Consider the following 6,751-nt stretch of genomic DNA (forward strand, 5'->3'; position numbering starts at 1 on the left):
AACTCTTATCTTCATTGCTGCTTTTTGCCTCATCAGCCAAGGAGATAACACTGCAATAGTATCTCTATTTGGGAGATTAACCTAAAAAGTGAACCCAATTTGTGCAAGATAACGTAGGAAGCTTAAGACACGGCAAGGGACAATCCACTATCTGACAGTAATAGACCATCTAAGTATCTTCCTGCTCTTTTCACATTTGAACTATAAGCACTGCTGTGAGTGGAACACGTAGTGTTCTGCAAACCAGCACTTTTCCTGTTATGTAATGAATCCGTATCACTTGAAGCTGACACTGAAACTTGCCGTCAGACAGGTATCCACCCAAATGTCAACGAGCAGTCGTGAATCACCATTGTTTGCTGAGCAGTATACAGATGGCAAAATTACCAAAACATCTCTGCTGCCTTACAGAAGATTAACAAAACTATTCAAATATGAAACTACCTACCAAAAATTCTAAAAAATCACTGTATGTATGGAGCTAATTTTACTTGGGTTTATGATTCTCAGTAGTTAGCAGAAATTGTGTTTTGCAATTAAGTTCCTTTGGCTTTTGAAAGAGCATTCTTGCTCTCCTCCACTCATTTTTCCCAATCTCTCTGTCTCCATTATTGTCTCTTCCCCAATTATTACAAAGCTTAGTAGCTTTACAAAGAGGAGTAAAACAGGTGATGCTTCCCATCTGCACTGGAAGATGCCTGATTAATGTTCCTTCTTCTGCATCAAGGCAGGGGAAAAGCACTGCAGTATCTTTATTGCTGTGCTGTGGAAGAGCCCACATACAACAGTGCCACTAGGAAGGCAAGATGCCATGATGTCTGTCCCAGGGAACATACAGTCTGCTCTGGGCTGCTCTCCATCCTTCTGGTGCTTGCAAAGTAAGCTCAGCAGGAGATCCAGGCAGTCACTTGCAATAGATCAGCAGCAAGCTCCACAGCAAGTTCTGGTGTCTTTCATTTTCCTTGTTTCTCCTAGCAGCATGAGAGTCTGTGGGGAAAGAAATGTAATTGACTGGCAAAAGCTCAGATGTCTCTTATAGTTACTCAGGGCTCATTAGACATCTTAACACTCATAAAAGTTATGAAACATGTTAGAGGCAAAGAATTGCAAGAAAGGAAAAAGCAATTGACCAGTTAAAGACCTGTTCATCCTCCTTTGCATTTAATGTTTTTATTTTTCTTCAAACTCAGAGCTTGCAATCAGGATACTGGTGGTCTACTTGTAGATCAAAATGTTAATGGAAATAGCATTCCTGAATTCCACAGATCCCTGACTGTGCCAAGAAAGGATGTGCATTATTTTGGCTGTCATATGTTAAGGAAACTTCTCAGCCTGACCATTCACAAGACTCTCAGGCATCTCAATCTGCAGCTTGTAAGCTGAGCTACCTTGACCTCAACATATATGCCCTGGTAGCTGTGGAACAAAGACCTAATCTAAGACTGCCATTCTTTTTGTTCTTATGAAAATGCACACTGTCTATTTAAGTAAGTTGCACCACTCTTTCCTAATTAATCTGAAGTAATACTCAGTTATTTCTTGTTGTGGACCTCAGTCTTGGAGGTAACACAGTTGTATTAATCTGGTAAGAAAAATGCAAGTTCTGTAGGAAAATCCTGAAGAAAAATAAGGGGTAGGTATATTGTCTGAACACAGACATTAAGTCAGTAATAAGGCAAGATGTTTGCCATTGTAGAGAACATGGTCACAAAAGCAGATAAGGTCTGCTCCATGGTTAGACAGAAGAAAGCTTCCTGAAGACTGCCCCTGTATGAATTACTTTCATCTCAACATAAAATAGTCTCAAAAACTATTTTGGCTACTTACTGGATTGCACTGAATTTTCTGCCAAGAGCGTCTATCTTAAAAGTCCTGATGTTCTGTAATTAGTATAGTATTTATTTTACCATTGCATCTTGTTTTATTTTACCAGATGACCGGTTGAGGTGTCAAAACTCTGAGTTTATTTAATGAAACAGCAATGTGTGTTAGCATATAACTTTCATGCCTTCTCTCTTTGGAGTCACTAAATGCCAATTCTCACACCTGCTCATATTTTCTTTAGGTAACTCACTTTTTAGCCAGTCCTGAAAGCAGCAGTGGTCATGACATGGAGGTTCATATAACCCTTCATTCCTCTACCTACTATTGACAAGAATTTGGTGCAAGCTCCTAGAAGTGGTTGATACATCTTAGAAGTGGAGATGGGGAACAGAGAGCAATTGTAGTGATTATTTCCATTAAAAGGGGAGCAGAAAAGCAGAGTGTTAGGCTTTCTTCCCAAATCAAGTAGTAAGACCAAAATTGGGCTATTTCTGTTGAGTTCACCCTCTACGGAAAGCCCTTGTAAGTGACTATAATCAAGAAATAATGGATACAGTTTTTCAGTTTTGATCAGTTTTGACCAGTTTTGAAAAGATATGACACTGAAGAAAAGACAATGAAGAAAACTTTATTGTTTAACTGGTGGGAACTTGACCCTTAAGAGAAACAATGTATTTGGTCAATTGATGGGAACATAACCTGTGAAAGAACAATATACAATGGAGCTGTTGTTAATATGGAGGTGGTATCATGAGCTGTTGTGGCCTCATCTCACACTCTGGCCAAGTGTGAGATGATGTTGTAAGTGGAAAAATTCCACTCCAAGAGGAGGAGATATGAGGTGTGGTTCTGGGGTGCAGGGGCTGAAGAGGACAAGATGCGTGCATTTTGATCCAGGGGACTTCCTGAAGGTGCAGTGCCTGCCTGCCCCTCCCACCTGAGCACCATGCTCCATCTCCTTCTCCTGCTCAGCAGCTTTCCAAAAAATCCAGGGGTTGGTATGTATTATTTGCTATTGCGTGTAATTAAAAAAAAAAAAATCTGCTTTGCAATCTGAGTTGGGTTTCAGGGGTTTTTGTGCATGGGCATCCTCCAGAACCCATAACGTTAATGGTGATGAAGATGCCCAGAGAACAAAGAGTGATGTAAAGAAAGGACAGGGCATGGGCAGTGGGGCATGTGGTTGCACCAACAAAGTGAAATGCATAGCTGTACTGAGAGACACTGATCCATGTTGTGTATAGCATATGGGAGGTCAAGACTTAGTCTGAATACCCAGCTGTGTATGGAAACTTAGCAATGTTTTTCTGTGTCCAAGTAATCACTGTTATACACTTGTGGTTGCATGGTGTATTGTAAACATAGCTCAAGTACATTTCAGATTCTGCTCGGAAGAACTCTTAGTCCTTTGCATTTGTGGTGTCTCTGGATGATGTCTCAGATTTATTGCCCTCACTATTTATGTTGTTATTATGGCCTAATGTGAGTGCATTGGTAAAGATGTTTCACAAAAAGGACACTTGAGCCTTGGCTCCACCGGTGGAGAAACTGGGGTGGACACTGGAACTCTGGAGCACATTGTGGGACAAGCTAGGAATTTGTATTGTGGGATCTCAGCACCTCAGGATGGAGGTGCAGAGTGGCCGAGACCACTCTTGGGGGGCTCGGGAGTCCTGGAATGTTGCCAGAAGTGTCTGGTGGCTGGACTTTGATCCTACACAGGAGACGACACCTGTATGAGGATAGGAGGAATTCACTGGGTAAATGGTGAAGGGATAAGTTAGTTAGAGTGTAAAACACAGGGTTTAGGATTTCTGTACAGGGGGGTCTAAAGAAGTAAGATGGAGGAATTGGGGCGTGTCCTGTTCTTCTTCTTCTTCTTCTTGGCCTCCATCTTCTGTGGTGATGGTGGCACTTTGGGATTGGTTATTACTAAAAGTGCACCGGTTAATAAGGGTAGAAGGTATTGGGGAAAAATTATAAATATTGTACACGTAACTTCAGGTATAAAGATAAGTGACCGCCCCGGGGGCTCGGAGTGTGCTCATGGCTGGCTGCTGTGCAGACCTCTGTTGGGCTGAAAGAAAATCTTTTAGATAAACAATTAATAAACACTGAGACTGAGAAAAGATCAGAAGTCTCTCCTCGTCCTTTGAAGCGCCGGGCTCTTCAAGGCCATCCCTGGGCCTTTCCAGGCCACCTAAACAGCCGAGAAACCGACATTGTATGAGTATTGAGCCCAAGCCATGGGAAAGATCCCATGGGAGTGTTGAAATATTGGGGAAAGTTTGTGCAAATCTCCTCAAAAATGCTCCAAAGAGCAGCTTTTTCATGCTGGATGGATGGGTGAATGTCTGTTATTTGCATACAAAGTTGCAGATGAAAAGAATAGAGAGCTTGAAAAACAGACAAAAAAGACAAGGACATACAACAGCTGAGGGTCAATATAATGTTGCAAAGGCAAGTGTTTGTAGCTGCTGCTGCTGCACTGCAATCTGAGATGTCAGTAACCTAGGCCTGTAAGTAAGGTTAAGCTTTAAATTATAAATTAGTTTAAATGCTGTTAAGTGTGATTCTTCTGTTAAATGGTTACAGTTGAGGTGTAACTTCGGTTATAAGTTCAGTTAGTCATAAGTTGTGTTGTTCCTTTGTTAAATTTTTAAGTTTAAAGTATAAGTTAAAGTACTGTTGAGTGAGATTAAGCTTTTAAGCCATATTCCTTTTTATCCTTGCCTCACTGTTCTTTTGTCTCACACACACACACACACACACACACACACACACACACACACACACACACAGTTTCTTGTTTAATTCTGTTTTGATTGGCTTTTATGCTTTTATTTGGCTTTGTTGTTGCTTATAAGTTTTATGTGCATAAAACTTATGCACAGGATACTAATTTGCTAGCCACAGCTACTCAGGGATGTAGTATTAGATACCCCACAGAAAATGCATAACCAGGGCTTGAGTGTCTGTATATACCTTGTGAAATTATATACAGTGAATGAAGGAGGAAGGAATGAAAGGGTGGTTATTACTGGGGACACTGACGCTCTGATGCGAAATCCCCGTTTGTTACCATGAGAAATAGACTGATTAAGACTGCTCCCTCAACATATAAAATGCAATAAAGACCCTTTTGATTAATGAAACAGGAAATTCTCTGGATGAGATAATTGAAAAAATGCAGCAGCTAGGTAATCTTGGGGAATGGAACCCCTGGGGAAGTGCTGGGAATCGAAAAAAACCTGCCAACTGGGCTTTTGACACCACGTGGTGGCCACAGGCCAGAATTAAGATTCCAGGAAGAGATGCAGAAATCCAAGCAACTATTCATTATTTGTTGCAAGCAATTTTTTTTTATATTTTGCTTTCAATCCTGCATTAGTAGCAAGTGGATTTGTAGTGTTAAATTCTCTATATACACAGCACAAGAGCAGTCTTAAAAGTTGCTATTTTTTATGTGTTTTTCCAATCAAAGTGTATAATGTAATTTGTGTTTCAGTCTTTTGGAGTGGAGGTTTCCTTATATGAATCTTAAAGTATGTGCTGCAAGTTCTGAATTATGACAGAAAAGAGTGGTTTTTTGCAATGGTGTTGGAGGTTCTGCTGAGCAGAGCCTACAGAGTACAGGTTGGGCTGTGCTTTCTTTTGGGAAGTGCTGGTAGTGAGCTGCCCACAGAGCTGCCCTGGTGCTTTGGTGTGAACAGACCTAGCTGATTTCCTTCAAAGAAGAACTAGAGAACAAGGTAGCTGGGTGACCTCTACCTGGGAAATTGTCAAGGAGCTAAGCACAATGTGAACCTGTCCACTGAGGTCCTGGAGTGATATAGTTCTTCTCCTAAAAGATGTGATGTCATGCTGGGATATTGCGGGATACAGAGCCAAATACCTAGCTCCTACAGCAGTTTTCTGGAGTTGTTAGTGCTTCTAATGTATATCACCAAGTTTCATCTGGTCTGAAAAGTATGACTTTTGCTGTTTCCATAGCCTTGATCATTAGCCTATCCACAAGGACAATAAGGCTTAGAGCAGCATAAGAAAATTAAAAAACACTTGCCATAGCTCGATCTAACATTTTAATAATATTACTTTACTTATAATTATCACTTTAAGTAATTTTCATACTATTTCTATTTTTATGATTTGTAATATTATACTGAAGTGCCTTCACTATTGATTTAAAACAAAACTCAGTTCATATTTCTCACCATTGTTGAATAAAACTATTGTTCTGGAAGTTATCTTTCCTCTCCTTCACAGTGTATGCCAATATTGAAACAATACTCCCTATTGTCCCTACTGACTGTCCTTTGGTTATCATTGTGGGATGGTTTTGGCGCATATGGGCTTGATGCCTTTGGATAAAACTAAAATCCTCCTGATTAAAAGCCTCTTTGTGTAGAGGAAGGGTGAGAAAAGCAGAGACATTTTCAGATGTATATAGTTTGTTTTTAAGTTTATTTTGCCTTTGTTTCAGCGGAGTCATTCTATAGATGCACTGTTTTAAACAATAGGAAAATTAACATCCACTCACTTTAGGCATTAGGGACACCACTCCTTCTACTCATTTGCTCCCCAGTGGAACTATTGGGTCAATTTTCTTTTGAATTATGTCCTCCCTATCCATTCAAGGTCCTCTGCAGTTTTACTTTTGAGATGCAAAGGTAGAGTATCAACCCCTCGTGGAACATGGTTCTATGGCTGCTGAGGTGATAGCAGCAGAAGCAAAGCAGGTTCCTATTACCATTCCAGAGGAACAGTGCTGCTGCTGAGGACCTGCTAAACACTTCTGCCAGTGGAAGTAACAGGTGGGAGTGAGAGAAGGGGTGAGGAGGTGACTTTTATTCTGTTTATGTTTTAACAAAGTACTTCAGACTCAGACCCCCCTTGGAAAAAACATCTGGGTGACTTTGTCTAAGAC

The sequence above is a fragment of the Ammospiza nelsoni genome, chromosome 1 (genome assembly GCF_027579445.1).
Source record: "Ammospiza nelsoni isolate bAmmNel1 chromosome 1, bAmmNel1.pri, whole genome shotgun sequence".
In the NCBI taxonomy this organism is placed as follows: Eukaryota; Metazoa; Chordata; class Aves; order Passeriformes; family Passerellidae; genus Ammospiza; species Ammospiza nelsoni.